We start from the raw sequence: 18,227 nt of genomic DNA, 5'->3' as shown, positions 1-18,227 counted from the left end.
TACAAAGTTCTAGCATGAGCCAGGAGGTAGATGAGAGGTCAACTCTCTCCCTTTTAACGTATAGGACTAGTAACATTATGTTCCTGTCCTGTTTGCTCCTCCTTAAAGGCCACTTCCATAGCTAGGTGAGTTGAAGAATCTTTCCTCTGAAATTATGCATATGCTCCAATGTGCTTTAGCTCATCCCAGCCTCCATACCTCACCCAAGTCTGAACTGTGAATGTGCTTCCATCTGAAAGAGGCCCATGTGCAGCTGCCCTGGAGACCCTCCATGGCCGGCAGGGATTCTAGAGGACTGTATGAGGAGCTGCTGGGCCCATTTCACACACCAGCTTTTACAGCCCTGCTGACCCGGTGACCTGGCATTGACCACAGGACACGACCTCTCTCTGGGCAGCAGGGCAGGGAGTCAGTGCTCCTCTCAGAACCCACTGCCTCAGCCACACATTGGCCCTGCCCCCCACACCTTGGTCATGCCTACCCCAGGCCTGCCCAAAGCCCACCCTCCCAGTCCTTCCAAGGTTCAGGGCAAACTCCGGCAGGTAGTGTGTGTTTGTGTGATCGCATCAGCTGTAGAGCCCCTGTTGCCCCACGTATAGACTAAGGGAATTTAGACAAGTTAGCTTACTTCTGATTTCATGTTCATGCTCTCAAGGGGGCTAGGAAACCTATGGGATTTTTTGAGAACGATCTTCAAGTAACTGCAATTACCCCAGGCCCAGGACAGGTAGTATGTGGAACTCATTGCCATTCTGTCCCATAGGGCCCAACAAAACCCCAGTCCCATTACAGGTGCCCCCTGGGTTTGGATGGATTGGTTAATTGATCAATTGATTGATGAGGGAGGGTGGCAGTGTACCCATGATCATTCCTCCGGTGTCCCCATATTTTAAAATAACATGGCTGGTAGAGGCTGACACGGAGAAGGACGATGAACACTAAATAGTGGAGAGAAGTGGAAGGGGAGTACTGAGTCATGAGTACTGAGGAAGGCAACATCACACACAGAAATGCATGCAGATGGTGACTGCCTTCTTGTAAGGACAAGATGACACAGGAGTTCATTCATGGTCACAGTTATGAAATTTGAAGGCGGGAAAAAATATGTTGCAGATCACAGAGACCCATTCCCTCATTGCAGAGGTGAAGACAGAGTCATCCCCAGGTCGGCCTTTATCCTGCCAGGAGCAGTGGGTCCAAGTTCTCACCCCAACCCTGACTGTCCCCGTCCTTTCCCAAGGCTTCCTCCTCCCCACTCCTACAATTATCCATGCACAGGATTACATGCAGGGAGCAAAACTGTGCATGCAGTTTATTTCCTCTTTCCTCTCTTTTCACTTTGTTTTTGCTATCTATAAGCTCCTCTTTGTAGCTCTTCCCCCATTCCCTCTTTATAATTCTCATCCTGTAGTATGTGGTCTCATACAGGCACTTAAGGTCCTTGGATCAATGTCTATAAAACCTCCTGCAGCCTACCTCATTCACATTCTTAGTGTTGCTCTGGCCCCTTACGCTGGGTCTGTACCACGGACTCCTGCTGCGCAGCCCTGAATGGCCCCAGCCAGGAGCTGGGCTGGGAGTCGGAAGGGTCCCTGCTGGAGGGGCCCCGGGAATTCTGGATCTGCTCTCAGCATCCTCCACTTAATGGTTACCTGCCCTGGGTGGCTCTGGTTATGCCTGATTCTTGTCTTCCTTTCAGCTGTGAACAAATTTTTTTGTAATGGACTCAAAAGAAGGAAAAGACAAAGCAAATTGGGGCAAAGAAGAACAGGAAGAGGAAATGTGAGTGCAGGGCACTTGGGATGAAAATGGTAAAGCAAACGAGTGCACATGTTCTCCGTTGCTTCCGTAACTTCCTTGTTGGCACCGCAGGAAAACCAACCAAACACTGGGGTGACCGCTAATGTATGCGGCCACAAAAGCGGAGACAGGGTGGTGGTAATAGTAGATACAGGCAACATAACTACCTTCCAAGGACGCTGCCACACTCTTTCTGAGCTAATTATGTGTAATCGTTGTGCCTAGACTATACATGGAGTAGATGATTTTATTCATGTAACCTAATAAGTTAGATATTATTCTTAACTCCTTCTATAGGAGGCTGCCAGGGTCCTGGAGATGCTCTGTGTGTCAAATTGGTGTTGGCAACAGATGCATTTATATTACAGGAAACCATAAAGCTAGACATTTAAGATTCGCGGGCTTTACAATATGTAAAGTAAACATCAATTAAAAAACAAATGTAAAACTATTTTTTCCTACAAAACAAACTCAGGCACAGATCGTTTCCTCTGATTTCTACAAAGTGTTTTAGAAGTGATGCCACTCTCCGACATCCTCTTCCAGAGAACATATGCAGAGGGAACACACCTACACTGCTTTCATCAGATCAGGAGAATTTGGATGCCACCTAGCAATAGACATCACAGTAAAGGGAAATCACAGGTTAACTCTTCTGAACGTAGATGTCAAGATCCAAAACCAAACATCAACGCTCTATAAATCCACAGAGTTTTTATAAAGGATTGAAACTGGGATTTCATGGAGTGATTTCCATTGGTTGATGTGAACAGGATTACTGGGTGTTTGGGTGCTGCCTGGGACAGTGGTGAGAAGGGACAATGCCATTGGGTTGGTGGAATGAACATTTGGTGGCAGAGGGAAGAAACTCTCTCCCTGCAACTGCAAGGTCTAGAGAAGGGTGAGGAGTCTACAGAGACTTCAGAGTTTGGGGAGCGGGAAGTGCACACTCAGAGTGTAGGCTCTGCCTGCTCAGGCTATTGCTCAGATCAGTGGTCAGAAGAGAGTGGAGGACATGTCAGCTTCATCTATTAAACCAGCAAAGCACCAGTCCATCAGGTCACTTTCCTCATTAGCTAGTGGTTCATCCAGGGTTGGTTCTTGAAGGCCAAGCTGATTCATTAGAGAGGAATTATATGTGCAAGTTGGCTTGGAAAATCCTGGGCTCTGGGCCACATAGGAGTCAAGCAGCCCACTGGTCACACCGTCGGTCTGCCTTGAGGCAGCTGATGTGTGATGATGTGGGAGGAGGAGGGATTTTCCCCCGACCTGTTAAGGGACTTCCTTTCAGGAAAATATCATAGCTTTTGGGTCAGAGATTGAAACGTTTGGGTGGAGGCATGTGCCCTTCTCTTGGCTCCAGCACCTTCTATGTCCTGACAGCAACTTTGGGGCAGGAAAATTTGGGGAATGGAGGGAGGGTAGCCCTTGGTTCAGAAGTCCAGCACATGATCTGGAGGACTCAGGGGAGGCGGTAGGGGTTGTTCAGGGATCTCTGTCCCCAAGGAAACAACTACTTTCCTATCTCAGATCTGTCATCAGCCTTGTGACTCCAGGCGTCATTTAGAATCTCTACAATTTAGAGCCATGAATCACAAAACAGGGGTCACAGCACCTACCCTGCATAACCCATGAGGATGATGGGGGATGACAGGAAATGATGACAGATACTCTCCATGAGCTGTAAAGCATCATGCCCATGTGAGGGCTGAAATGTCACCTTGCACCCTCCCCTGCCCTGTATCTGTTCGAGTTTCCTCTCCGGAGGCAGCCACTCCTGTATTCCTTGCTTATTCTTGCAGACAGTTAATGCTGGAACACTTACACAGCACTTACGCAGCACCGGTCATTTTCTCCAGGTGCTGTCTGGACTGTCTTATATTAAGCTTCATAAGGGAATACTAGTAAATAGGCCTCATGCCGCAGAACAGGGAACCAGGGACAAAGGGGTTAAGTAACTTTCCCAGGTACATGTGTCTTCTAGCATGAGTTGATACCAGCCACCAGACACCAGCTCTCATGCTCCCTCTCTCTCTCTCCGTCCCTGTGCTGTGCTGCCTTTCTACATTGTCTCATCCTCATGAAATCACAGCCCCATCACAGATCATAATACCCCTCTTTGCTCATAGAACAGAAGTGCAGCATAGGAATGAATGAATGTGCTCCCAGGGTCTTCTCTCAGCTGCATATCAACAGTTCTATTTTCAGTATGTTTTCTAGGATTGTGGCTCAGGTTATAAAAAGAGAAAGATCATAAGGGATTCAAACACAGGATTCACAATATAACTATTTGTGTTTAAGAAGATCTGCTGGCTGTCCACTCTTCTGCTGGCTGTGCCCACAGTGGTTCAGCCACATTGAAATGGGCATCTGACCAAACAACATGGTAGGGCCACAAATATCACCCCCACTAACTACTCCATTGAAGATGGCATGGGAGTAAAATCAGTAATTAGATTCAAGAAGAAGGACTGTGGTTTGTACAAAAGACACTGGATGTTGGAAAGGAAGGAGTGAGCAGGGAAGGTGCATACTCAAGGGCCAGTGTGGCTACTTCCTGCTCTCAGCCATGCCTTCCGTAGTGGCTGCTCTGAGGGTGGGTCAGATAGTCAGGGAGACACTGGAGGTGTGTAGATTTCATCCACTAAGCCACAAAAGTCCAGCCTGGCAGACCCCTCTCCTAGTTAATGAACTGCTCATCATCCAAGTTTGGTCAGTTGAAGACGAAGCTAGTTCTTTGGGCAACTGTCACGTGGGCAGTTGGTTTAGAATGTCCTGGGTTCTGAGCCAGTTGGGAGGCAAGCAGACTACTGGTCATTCAGGGTGATCACCTGACCACCAGGGAGTCTCACTGAAAGGCAGCAGATAGAATCAAGTGCTGGGGGCAAGTGAGGGGAGATGGAGACATGCTCAGATCCCCCCACTCCATCAGGGGTTGTTCTTCATTTGGAGGAAAGACAATGTATTTTGAGTCAGGGATTGAAACACAGAGCCAGGAGTTGGGTCAGGATTTGAGCCATCCTCTTGGTGCAGGCACCTCCTTGACATACCAGGTGTCTGCCTGCAGAAACCTTGGGGCAAGAGGATATGAGCAAGGGAGTGAGGAAAGGGCTCAATTCAGGTGTCCAGGACCTGATCTCGTATTCAGGTGATCAGGGATCTCTATCTCCAGGGAACCGTCTGTATCCCCTGACTCAGAACCATCATTCAGTTGCAGTTGAGCTGCAACTCTGAGAAAGTCACTTAATCTCTAAATTTCAGTACCTGCACCATGAAATATGGATCTCAGCCCCTACTCCTCCCACCCTGTGAGCATCACAAGAAATGACTTTTCACTATTGGAAGTTGAATATTGAAGTCTCCAATTGTTATTGTTGAGGGGTCTGTTTCTCTTCATTTTTGTCAGTTTGTTTTATGTATTTTGGAGTTTTCTTGTAAAACGTTCATAATCTCGAAGGATGGGCCCTTTTGTCATTATAAAATGTCCTTTTTTTTTCTAGAAGAAAAATGTCATAAAAGTTTGTCTTATATTATCAAAGCCAGTCTCGTTCTCTTTTGGTTACTACTTGCTTAGCATTTATTTTCCTTTTATTTTCAACCTCTCTGTCTTAGACTTAAAGCGTGACTCCCTCATAGGCAGCAAATGGAGATTATAGGGTTTTTTTTAAATCCATTCTGCCAATATCTGCCTCTGAATTGGAGTATATAATCCATGAATATTTAATTACTAATCAGCTAGCATTGGTATCTGTTTTTTGTTTTGGTTTGGTTTTTTGGCTGTATATGTCATCTCTTTTCTAATAGTCCTCCATTACCGGTTTTTTATGTTATGTTCTAGCGTACCGAATACATTTCCATGGTGCTTCTTTTGCTATATATTCTGGGTTATGTTCTTAGTAGCTTCCCTCAGATTATAATTAACACCTTAAATTATAACATTCTAATTGGATTAATACCAGATTAATTTCCATGGCATATAGAAACTACCTTCATGTAGATTCAATGCACACCCTCCCCTTATTGCCATGGTCATACAAATTATATCTTTATACACTGTGTGCTCGTCAGCATGTTTATAATATTGACTTCAGGTGGTGCCTTTTAAATCAGGAGAAAATAATACATTGTTTACAATTATACGCATCTTACATACTTTTATATTTTTTATTTAAATTCATTAGCCAACATATACATACTTATATATTTACACTTTCTTGTATATTAACCTATGCAGCTCTTTATTTCTTCATGTAGATTTAAGTTACTCTGTTGTCTTTTCATTTCAGCTTGAAGGACCCTTAGTATTTCTTTGTAGGCCTTGTGAAAGCAGTGGGTTCTCTCAGATGCTATCTGGGAATGTCTCAACGTCTCCTTTATTACTGAAAGACATCTGCTAGATGCAGAGCTCTTGGCTGACAGTTCCTGTCTTTTGGCACTTTTCATGTCATCCCACTGCCTTCTGGCCTCTGGTTTCTGATGAAAATTAGCCATAAAATTGAGGAGCCTTTGTAAATGATTAGTTGCTTTCATGATTTTCTCTTTGTCTTTGGCCTTGAACAATTTTATTATGAGGTGGGTTTATCCTGCTTGGACTTTTTTGAACTTCTTGAATATTTTTATTAATGTTTCTCATGAAATTTGGTGAGATTTTGGCTATTGTTACTTCACATATTTTCACTGTCCCTCTCTTTTATTTATTTTATCTTTTACTTATTTTATATTTCATTCCCTGTCTTTTATTTTTCTGGGGACTTTTCTTTGTGCATATGTTGGCATGCTTATTGTATTATACAGGTCCGCGAGGCTCTGCTATTTTTTTCTCCCATCCATATTTTTTAACTCACTGTTCATCAGACTGGATCTCTATTAATCTATCTTCAAATTTTTGTCTTTTTCCTGCTCAAATCTGTTGTTCAGCTTTGTTGTGGCTTTGTGTCTCCCCAAATTATACATTAAAGTTGTACCCCACAGTACCTGTGAAAGTATCCTTATTTGGAAATAAGGTCTTTGCAGATATAATCAAGATAAGGTTACACTGGGGGCGCCTGGGTGGCACAGCGGTTAAAGCGTCTGCTTTCGGCTCAGGGCGTGATCCCGGCGTTACGGGATCGAGCCCCACATCGGGCTCCTCCGCTATGAGCTTGCTTCTTCCTCTCCCACTCCCCCTGCTTGTGTTCCCTCTCTCGCTGGCTGTCTCTATCTCTGTCAAATAAATAAATAAAATCTTTAAAAAAAAAAAAAAAAAGATAAGGTTACACTGGATTAGAGTGTGCCCTGATTGAATGGCTGCTGTCCTTATAAGAGCAGGGAGGTTTGGACACACAGACACAGAGGGGAGAAAGCCACCATGTGATGACAGAGGCAGGGTTTAGAGTGATGCAGATGCAATCCAAGGAAAGCCATGAATTTCCAGAAACTACCAAAAGATAGCAAGGGGCAAGGAAAGATAGTTCTCTAGCTCTTTCAATAGGAAACAGAGCCTAAGTTATAGCTTGACTTCAGATTTCCAGCCTTCAGATGTGTGAAAGAGTAAATTTCTATTGTTTTAGCCCATGTAGAGTGTAGTAATTTCTTACAGCGGTCCTAGGAAGTGAATACAAGCCCCTTTAGTGACATTTTCAGTTGTTACTATACTTTTCAACTCCAGAATATCTGTTTCTCTTTTATAATTCACATCTTTTTTATTGTTATTCTCTACTTGGAGAGATATAAGTCTCATACTATGTTTTAGTTCTTTAAATATCATTTCCCTTAATTCTTTACATATACTTAAAAGAGCTGATACAAAGTATCTGTCTCGTAAGTCCAGTGTCTGGACTTTGCTTAGGGACAGTGTGTATTCATTGCTTTTTTCTCCTTGTATATCAGCTTATGTGTGGGGGACAGCCCAAGAGCACCTCCAACATCCGTCCCTCTAGAAAGACTAACTGAACTCAGTATATAGCCATCCTGATAGTTGTGATTTATTACAGTGAAAGCACACTAAGCAAAATAAGCAAAGGGAAAGGTGCATGGGAGGTTCAGAGAAAACCAGCCACAAGCTTTCAAGAGAACTGCTCCAGTGGCATCACAAAGGTACACTTCATTCCTCCAGCAATAAAGTGTGAAACATCTTCCAGGAAAGCTCATTAGAGACTTTGTACTCAGAGGTTTTTAGTGGGAACTGGTCATTTAGGCACCCTCTGCCTCGCACATACCTGAATTTCAGAGTTCTATCAGCAAAGATATGTGCTGCATAAACCACAGGGTTTGCACCAACAGTCTAGGCACAGCAAGCCACACTTACCAGAGAATGGTGGGGACCCTCTTGATTCCAAGTTCCCAGACTTCAGACAGGGTCAGTCTGACAAGCAGGCCTGTCATAGGAAAGCACACTTGGCCCTGGTATGCCAACTTTTTTCTGCACAGTCAGACTTCTGGTTTCCCTGCAGGTATCTTGTTACTGGGGAGGGGGACTGTAAATTGGTTATTTAAAATAATATCATATGACAACTCTAGAAATCGGATTCTCACTCTTCCCTAGGATTTGTTGGCTTTGCTATTTTTTGTCATTGCTTTCTCATTAGTGACTTTAATGAACTAATTCTCCAAAGTCTGTATTCTTTGTCACGTGTGACCACTGTAGTCCCTGCTCAGCTCTATGGCGGTCAGCTATTGGCCGGAGAGAGATCTCACGAACAGCCTAGAACTAAGTCATTCAGTCTTTGTCGAAGGGCTTCGTGAGCATGTTGAATCGTATCTTCAAAACTCAGCTGGTAGCTGAAAACCTTCATTGTTGCTTGTGCAGAACATCCAGGTCAGGCAGGGGGAGAGCTAAGGGCCTTCTAGGGTCTCTCCTGGGTATGCTTACAGTGTTCTAGATTCGTAAGAATAAGTCAGAACTTTTCAGATCCCCTCATGGAAATCTCATTTTTTGGTGGTCCTTGTAAGCTTTCTATTACTCTATTGTTTGCTCCAACTAATATCTATCACTTTAACCAACCAACCACAAGTTAAGCAACTGCCTATAATTTCTTTTTTGACAATTATGCTGGGAAAAGGCTTTTTGTTCTGGGCAAGCTCCAAGTGAGATTAAACACAAACAGTCAAACAAGTAGGGTCTTGCAGACATCCCTCAGACCCATTAGTGGTAATTCTCTAGAAATGAGGTTTTGAGGGAGCTCCGGACCCATTCTGTTCTCTCCAGTGGCTCCCGCATTGCTGTCTTTCACTGTGAACATGGGCTTTAGTTTTCTGAACTACTCTGCAGCCACAGGGCAGGGGATGGGACTAGGCCATGTTAAAACAGCACAAAACTCATGGTTCTGACTGAGACTCACCTGTTTTTTTTCCTCCCTCTTCCACCAGTATCAACATTCCCTCTACTGCTGCAAGTTTGAGTTTATTTCCAGAGTTCTTAAGATGTTGGTGGCAATTTTTGCCAGTTTCCTCATTGATTTTTTTTTGAGGAGAGAATTTTTGGAGGTCTTTAAGCTGCCATTTGCACTAAAGTCACTCACCACATCATACTCATACTCAAGCCACAGTCCATGACTGATTATCCTCAGGTGTTTGCAGGAATCACAGTTCAACGTAAACTGTGTCTCAGAGAGACTCCTCATGCAGTTGTGTGCACACTGTTAGGTCACAGACATGAAACTCAGCTTCAAAATAGAGTGTCACTTTAAAAGGAATTAAATTTTAAAAAAATAAAAGAATTTTCTTAAAATCGTATACTGAATAATATGACGTGGCACCTCTGGATAATAGTGACCAACCAGATCCTCAGGTTGAATTTAGGTCATTAAACAGGGCTTTGTTGTTATATTCTTCCTCCAACTTAAAAAAAACTAAAGCTTATCATATGCACAATTTTGTAATGGTAGAGTTTGGATATTTAATATATGTATGATTTCTTGAACTTGTAAATTTACTTAATTCATCTTCACAGTCATAGAGAAAGTTATTTGGGAATAAAATCAATTATCTTTGGTCATGTATATTTTACTTATCTTGATAAGGCTTGTACTATATAGAAAGAAAACATGAAGATATACAGAGATTCCAAGATATGGTGTAAAACTGCCTATCATTCTAAATCCACACTGTATCTTTAAAATATATGTACAGGCACCGGGGGGGGCTCAGTCGTTAAGCGTCTGCCTTCGGCTCAGGTCATTATCCCAGGGGCCTGGGATCGAGCCCCGCATCGGGCTCCCTGCTTGGCGGGAGGCCTGCTTCTTCCTCTCCCACTCCTCCTGCTTGTGTTCCCTCTCTCGCTGTCTCTCTCTCTGTCAAATAAATAAAATCTTTAAAAAAAAATTAAAAAAATACATGTAAAATTGCTCCAAATTGCCCAAGGCCTCGCTAGAGCAGTCAAGAGGAAGTAGCTGATTTTCATCATCCTGTTTGCCTGGAGACCACTCCAGACACGTACATCACACTGACGTGTGTGCAGCAGACGGGTTGGGAAGGACTCGGCTTCTCGCTGGGCCTCATGTCACAGTGGAAGTCTGAGCCTCACGACAGCATTACTGTGGCTTTGAGTTGACCGCACTGAGCTGTGTCTAGGCAGCATGCGGTTTGCTTGGTTGGTTACGAGTTGTCTGTTGACTGCGAAACAGCTCCAGTCACATTGACCTCCCATCGCCTCGTCCTCAAACTTTCCTCATCGCCTCCTGATTCCATCCATACGATGTTCTTTCTGCAGGCATCACCTCCTCCTCCACTGCCCACTCCAGCCACTACCCAGGCTGCACCCCAAGTTACCCTGAATGCATTCCTCAGATAGGGGTTCAGTCAGCCCCTCTTCCAGAGAACCTCCCAAAATCTCCCTGACTAGAGCTGTGCCCAGGTCATCTTTTTCAGGGATCTCCTATTAGTTGAACTTTTTATTGTGTGGTTATTTTATGTATATCTTCCCAAGAATAATTAGGATCCATGGAGGGAGAGAATGTGAAGTTCTTACCAGTAATCCTGCACTTACCTCCTTGCACCTGGTGAACGGGACAGAGATTCTCCAGAGACAGTGCAGTGAGGACAACACGTTGCAGTGGGGAGGGTGCAGGATCTGAATCTGCATGGTCTGCACCATGCCTCGCTCTGCCATTCACACCACATGACACACAGCAGGATCAAAAAACATTTCTAGGAGATGTCTCCTCATGTCGAAAACAGGACTAACAGTCATTCCTCAAGGGGGCATTTGTGAGGAGAGAGAAAAGTTGTATTCATGTAAGATCTTGGGATGTATCTGTCATGCTACCCTTCACTAAATGTTGGTTGGTGGCCTACTGACAGCCTAGTCTCACATTACTGGGTCATGTCCTCTGAGCAAATCATGATCACTCAGAGAGGCATGCGCCTCTCTGCAGCTCTGAGATCCTTGTCTTGTCACAGCTGTCTCTCTCCATTGTCACAGTCAACCCCAGTCATCCTATGTTATGGGCATTATTTTCTCAGTTCTTTCTTTTGTGTCTGACATTTTGTCTTTTTCCCTGCCACTTTTTCTTAAAACATGGGTGGCTACAGCTGGATGTCTCTCCTGGAGTCTAGAGGATGTAGGATACATAGTAGCACTGCGGTGTCACTGCCCTCCCGGCCAGGTTGACCACGGTCTCTCAGGGTTTTTCCAAAGACCCACCCTCAGGGGTCTTCCACATGTCCTAAGCAGTCAATGCATTTGTTCATTTAGTCCAAACTTGTAAAATAAGTTTGGTCACCTCTGCATGCAGCCTACCTGCAAAGGAGTTAAGTGACTTGTCCAAATTGAGGCAAAAAAGCATGGTTAATCCTATAGTCACGGAAGACATGGGATGAGTCATCAAGACAATTTCCTAGAGAAAAGAACTCACACATGAATCCTTAGAGGTCACTTCTTACATCGATCTATTCAATGAACACATCATTCTAAATATACTCAGTTTTCCGTTGAATAGGACTTTTCACAACTAACTGAAGCAGCATGCATCACCAGAATACCAGAGGAAGCTAAGTGCGGGGGCTTCAGAGGGTCACAGTTTTGAGGACAGCATTCATCCTGTGCCAAAGTCCAATGACGCACTGCGAGCCCAGTGCGAGACACAGCACCTCTCTGTCCAGGAGACCCCGACACTGAGATTCCCGAGACGGTGTAGACTGTGCCCAGGGCCCTGAAATGGAAAGAGACACAGGGATGGTGAGTCTGAGGTCATATGATGTCTATAAGAAGGAAGTGGCAGGGCCTCCCCTGATCCACTGTCAGCAAATCACCTGAGCAGAGAGTGAGAGGAGTGGGGAGGAAAGAGGACGAGGCTGTGATGGAAAGACCCTTCGAGTTCTGCTTCCCGCGGGGCCCAAAGTTGATTTTACCTACTGGCCCCACTCAAAGGGAGGACAGGGAAGTCATGCAGATCCTTCCCCTCCCCTTGATGGCCTCCCACAGCTGATGTACCCCAGGGGTTTGTGGCAAGGCAGGCCCACAACTCCTCCTGCTGTGTTAGGGCCAGATGTACATACAGAAGGGGACCTTGGAGAGAGAGTTGCATGCCCATCCACCTGTCCACTATCCCCTCCTCCCAGAGTGGGGTCTCTTCACTGCCCAGGAGCCTCCTCTTAAGACTGCAGCCTCTTCCACAGCCTTGCACTCAGTGAAGTGACCTCCACAGCTTCTTCCTCCATTGTAGATCACTGTAGAGGGGGATCCAGAGGGAACCCAACCTGAGAGAGAACTTGTTCCAGATTCAGAACAGCAGAAGGGGCCCCTGGGTAGCGCAGTCGTTAAGCGTCTGCCTTCGGCTCAGGGCGTGATCCCGGCGTTCCGGGATCGAGTCCCACATTGGGCTCCTCTGCTGGGAGCCTGCTTCTTCCTCTCCCACTCCCCCTGCTTGTGTTCCCTCTCTCACTGCCTATCTCTCTGTCAAATAAATAAATAAAATCTTAAAAAAAAAAAAAAAAAGAACAGCAGAAGGACCAAAGTCCATGACAGATCAGCCAAGACCAACCCACTTTCCACTGTGGCAGTCAGGGGGATCCCCTTCACCTCATCCTGTGTTGCTCTCTCTCCATCATTCCTGATTGGGGGACAAAATAGGGAAGGCCTCAAGGAGAGGGAGAGAGCGCTAAGCACATCTTGTGGGTGCTCCACTCTGAGGAATGGGAGGGACCACCCAGCCCTCTTTGGCACACGCCAGTTAACCTCTGCCTGATACTGGACCCAAGGGTTGATTGGGTCTGTTGTTTGGGTGTACACATATGGTATCAGGAAATTGGAGGGAAGCAGAACTTTCAAGGGAAGAAGAGGGACTCTGCATTTTTTTCCCAGAGCAAAGCTGGTTCCAGTCACTAACATAATAATCCACACCAATACTTCCAGTGCAGGACTGAGTGATCTGACCAAAAGCTCCAGAAATTGTGGACAGCTGGGTCAGCAAACCATACCCAGGATCTTAGAAATGGGGGTGCATCAACCACACAGTATCAGAGAACCAGAGGAGAAAGGACGGCCCCCATTACACTACTCCAGAACTCAGCAGCAGCCACTTGCCCACAAAATGACAGCAATAACTCTGGACAGTGAGAAGGTACAGACAGCCAACAGGTTTTTATCTCACTTCCCTGTGGGCCTTGAGGACAATGTAGGCATCAAGCTGCTGTCCCACACTAAGCAGTAATAATCAGCCTCTTTTCCAGGCTGAAGCCCAGAGATCAAGAAGCCTGGCTGCCTGACCTGGAGCCCAGGAAGCTCTTCTGAGAGGCAATTGCAAATCTGGGGGTCAGGAGTTTGGCAACAAAGCCCAGGTGTTGCTGAAGCTGAGCTGCTCCCCTAGTGCACGTGTTGGTGGCCATCTCTCCTTGGCCCTTGGACACTGAGGGTGGCTGAGTCAACCCCACCTGGACCACAGACCCTGGCATGGGGGAGGGACAAGTAGAACAGTGAGTTGGGTGAATGAGGGAGTGGACCAGAGCTGAATGAGGGGCCCCCCACAAATCTTCCACCCAGAAAAGTTCAGCTCTCATCTGTGCAGAAAGTGAGGAGCACAATGAGAGGGGCACAGGTCGTGTATAGATGCTCAAGAGCTCTGCTCCCTGAGATTCCAGAAAGGGGCAACCCTAAGTCCCTCTTATTCTCTCCCTAGGCACCATGGGGAGATGGGCTCCTGCATTCATATATGTCCCTGCTCCTTGACACTCAGCCCTGGGTACCATCTCTAGCAGAATGATGCCCCCCACAAATGTCCATGTTCTAATCCTTGGAATCTGCCCGCATGTTGCCTTACATGGGGAAGGGGAATTAAAGTTGCAGATGGAATTAGGTTGCCAATCAGCTCACATTAAAATCAGGAGATGATCCTGGATTATCCAAGTGGTCACAAGGTCATTAAAAGTGGAAGTGCAGCAGAAGAGTCCACTAGGATGTGGGGCAGTCAGTCAGCTATTGCTGGCATTAGAGGTGGAAGGGGCAACTAAGCAGGGAGTGTAGACAACCTCTAGAAGCTAGAAAAAGCCAGGAACCAGATTCTCTCCCAGCGCCTCCAAAAAGGAACACCCTACAGACGTATTTATTTTAGTCCAGTGAGGCCCATATGAGACTCTAACCTGCAGAAGTGTAAGACACTATATTTATGAGGTTTGAAGGCAATACATTTGTGGTAATTGGTTACAGCAATGGGAAACTGATACAGTAATTCCCAAGTCAATGGACTGAAGAAGAAGAATCTTGATCATTTCAGCAGATACAGAAAAAGCACTTAGGACAATTCAACATACATTCAAGATTTTAAAAACTCTCAGCAAAATAAGAATTAAGAAAGACTTTGTCAACTTGATGAAGGACACTTACAGTTTATAGTTAACATAATAGTGATGGAAGATAAAATTATTTCCTCTGAATTCAACACGACACAGGAGTTGGTGACTATCATAACAAATACTAGGGTCATCTACTGATTTCATTTCCTTTGGATGTATCCCTAGATATGTGATTACTGGATCATATGGTGGTTCTATTTGCAATTATCTGAGGAAACTCAGTACTGTTTTCCATAATGGCTGTACCATTTTACATTCTCACTAACAGTATATGAATGTTCAAATTTCCATTTTCTTACCAACATATATATAAACCATCCTAACAGGTGACATGATATTGTCCTTTGATTTGGATTTCTCTGATGATTAATGATGCTGAGCTGCTTTTCATATGTCTGTCAGCCATTTGTATTTCTTCATTGGAAAAATGTCTATTGAAATATTTAGCCCATTTTTATGTTGGGTGAAACACTTTCTTAAAAGATTCATTTATTTTGAGAGAGCGAGAGAAAGCACAAGAGGAGGGAGGGTCAGAGGGAGAAGCAGACTCTGCTGAGCAGGGAGCCTGATGTGGGACTTGATTCCAAGACTCCGGGATCATCACCTGAGCAGAAAGCAGATGCTTAACCAACTGAGTTATTCAGGCGCCCCTGGATTAAACACTTTTATTTTAATGATTAGTAGCAGTTTCTTATATATTTTGGATATTAGCCTCTTTTTTATTTTTTAAAGATTTTATTTTTTAGAGAGAGAGTGAGCAAGTAGTAGGTGGGGCAGAGGACAAGGTAGAGAATCTCAAGCAGAATCCAAAATGAGTATGGAGCCCAAAGCAGGGCTTGAACTCATAACCCTGAGATCATGCCCTAAGCTGAAATCAAGAGTTGGATGCTTAATCAGCTGAGCCACCCAGGGCCCCTAGTCTCTTTTCTGATACAAGGTTTGCAATTGGATTCTCCCATTCTATAGACTGCCTTTTCATTCTGTTGATTGTTAAAGAGACTATCCTTTCCTCATTGTGTACTCTTGGCACCCTCATCAAAGATCATTTATCCATGTATGTGTGAATTTATTTGGGGGCTCTCTCTTCTGTTCCATTGCTCTATCTACCTGCTTTTTTTTTTTAAAAAATTAATGTATAGTATATGTTTCAGAGGTGAAGTTTAGTGATTCATCAGTTGCATATAATACCCAGTGCTCATTACATCACGTGCCCTCCTTAATGCCCATCACCCAGTTACCCCATCCACCCATCCAACTCCCCTTCCGCAACCCTCAGGTTGTTTCCCAGAGTCAAGAGTTTCATAAGGTTTGTCTTTCTCTGATTTCTTACCCTTCAGTTTGCAAAGAGCAATGGACAGATGATCTAAGCAGAAGATCAACAATCAACAAGATCTCACTCTTTGCATCAAAAAACAAGGGCTTTGGATGACACACTGGACCAGATGGACTTTAGAGATATATTCAGAGCACTTCATCCTAAAGGAGCAGAATGCACATTCTTCTCAAGTGCACATGGAACATTCTCCAGAATAGATCACATACTGGGTCACAAATCAGGTCTCAACAGGTACCAAAAGACTGGGATGGTTCCCTACATATTTTCAGACCACAATAATGTAAAACTTTTTTTTTTTTTAAGATTTTATTTATTTATTCGACAGAGACAGAGACAGCCAGCGAGAGAGGGAACACAAGCAGGGGGAGTGGGAGAGGAAGAAGCAGGCTCATAGTGGAGGAGCCTGATGTGGGGCTCGATCCCATAACGCCGGGATCACGTCCTGAGCCGAAGGCAGACGCTTAACAGCTGTGCCACCCAGGTGTCCCCACAATGCTGTAAAACTTAAAGTCAACCATAAGAAAAAATTTGGAAGACCACAAATACATGGAGCTTAAAGAACATCTTTTTTTTTTTTAAGATTTTATTTATTTATTCGACAGAGACAGAGACAGCCAGCGAGAGAGGGAACACAACCTGGGGGAGTGGGAGAGGAAGAAGCAGGCTCATAGCGGAGGAGCCTGATGTGGGGCTCGATCCCATAACGCCGGGATCACGCCCTGAGCCGAAGGCAGATGCTTAACCGCTGTGCCACCCAGGCGCCCCAGCTTAAAGAACATCTTACTGAAGAATGAATGCGCCAAGCAGAAAATTAAAGAATTAAAAAAAAAAATGGAAGCAAATGAAAATGAAAACACGACAGTTCAGAACCTTTGGAATGCAGCAAAGGTAGTCCTAAGAGGGAAGTATATAGCAATACCGATCTTTCTCAAGAAACAAGAAAATTCTCAAATACACATCCTAACCTTACTCCTAAAGGAGATGGGGAAAAAACCCAGCAAATAAAGCCTAAAGCCAGCAGGAGAAGAGAAATAACAAAGATTAGAACAGAAATCAATGATATAGAAATCAAAAGAACAGTAGAACAGATCAACAAAACTAGGAGCTCATGCTTTGAAAGAATAAGATTGATAAACCCTAGCCAGACTTATCCAAAAGAAAAGAGAAAGGACTCAAAATCACAAACGAAAGAGGAGAGATCACAACCAACACTGAAGAAATACAAACAATTATAAGAACATATTATGAGCAATTATGTGCCAACAAACTTGGCAATCTGGAAGAAATGGATGCATTCCCAGAAACATATAAACTACCAAAACTGAAACAGGAAGAACTAGAAAACCTGAACAGACCCATAATCAGCAAAGAAATTGAAGCAGTAATTAAGAATCTCCCAACAAACAAGAGTCCAGGACCAGATGGCCTACCAGCGGAAACCAAACATATAAAGAAGCATTAATAACTTATTCTCCTGAAGCTGTTTCAAAAAATAGAAATGGAAGGAAAACTTCCAAACTCTTTCTATGAGGCCAGCACTACATTGATCCCCAAACCAAAGACCCCACCAAAAAGGAGAATTACAGACCAATATTCCTGATGAACATCGATGCAAAAATTCTCACCAAGATACTAGCTAATAGGATCCAACAGTACATTAAAAGGATAATTCACCGTGACCATTTAGGATTTGTTCCTGGGCTGCAAGGATGGTTCAACATCTGCAAATCAATCAATGTGATACACCACATTAATAAAAGAAAGGTCAAGAACCATACGATCCTCTCAATTGATGCAGAAAAAGCATTTAAGAAAATACAAAATCTTTTCTTGATAAAAACTCTCTGCTGTGTAGGGATAGAGGGAACATGCCTCAGCATCATAAAAGCCACATATGAAAAACCCATGGCAAATATCATCCTCAATGGTGAAAATCTGAGAGCTTTTCCCGTAAGGTCAGGAACATGACAAGGCTGTCCACTCTCACTGCTGTTGTTCCACATAGTACTGGAAGTCCTCGCCTCAGCAATCAGACAACAGAAAGAAAAGACATCCAAACTGGCAAAGAAGAAGTCAAACAAGGTACTCTATGGAGAAAGTCCCAAAGACTCCACCCAAAAATTGCTAGGACTCATACAGGAATTCAGCAAAGTGGCAGGATATGAAATCAGTGCACAGAAGTCAGTTGCATTTTGATACACTAAGAATGAGGCAGATGAAAGAGAAGGCATCGATCCCATTTACAGTTGCCCAAAAAACCCATTAAATTACCTAGGAATAAACAGAACCAAAGAGGTAAATGGTCTGTACTCTGAAAATTATA

General features: G+C 44.3%; 1 long non-coding RNA gene across 1 annotated transcript; it reads left to right on the top strand.

The window, feature by feature from the left end:
* The first annotated feature begins 1,788 nt into the window (after nucleotides 1-1,788).
* LOC130543907 (uncharacterized) lies at nucleotides 1,789-10,110 on the top strand. The gene is made up of 2 exons (XR_008959678.1): nucleotides 1,789-6,829; nucleotides 7,052-10,110. It is a non-coding gene; the product is annotated as an uncharacterized LOC130543907 (long non-coding RNA).
* The last annotated feature ends 8,117 nt before the right edge of the window (nucleotides 10,111-18,227 follow it).

Source organism: Ursus arctos, unplaced genomic scaffold (genome assembly GCF_023065955.2).
Source record: "Ursus arctos isolate Adak ecotype North America unplaced genomic scaffold, UrsArc2.0 scaffold_16, whole genome shotgun sequence".
NCBI classification, from domain to species: domain Eukaryota; kingdom Metazoa; phylum Chordata; class Mammalia; order Carnivora; family Ursidae; genus Ursus; species Ursus arctos.
The sequence above is the reverse complement of the archived record's forward strand: the minus strand, read 5'-3'. Positions and strand labels throughout refer to the sequence as shown.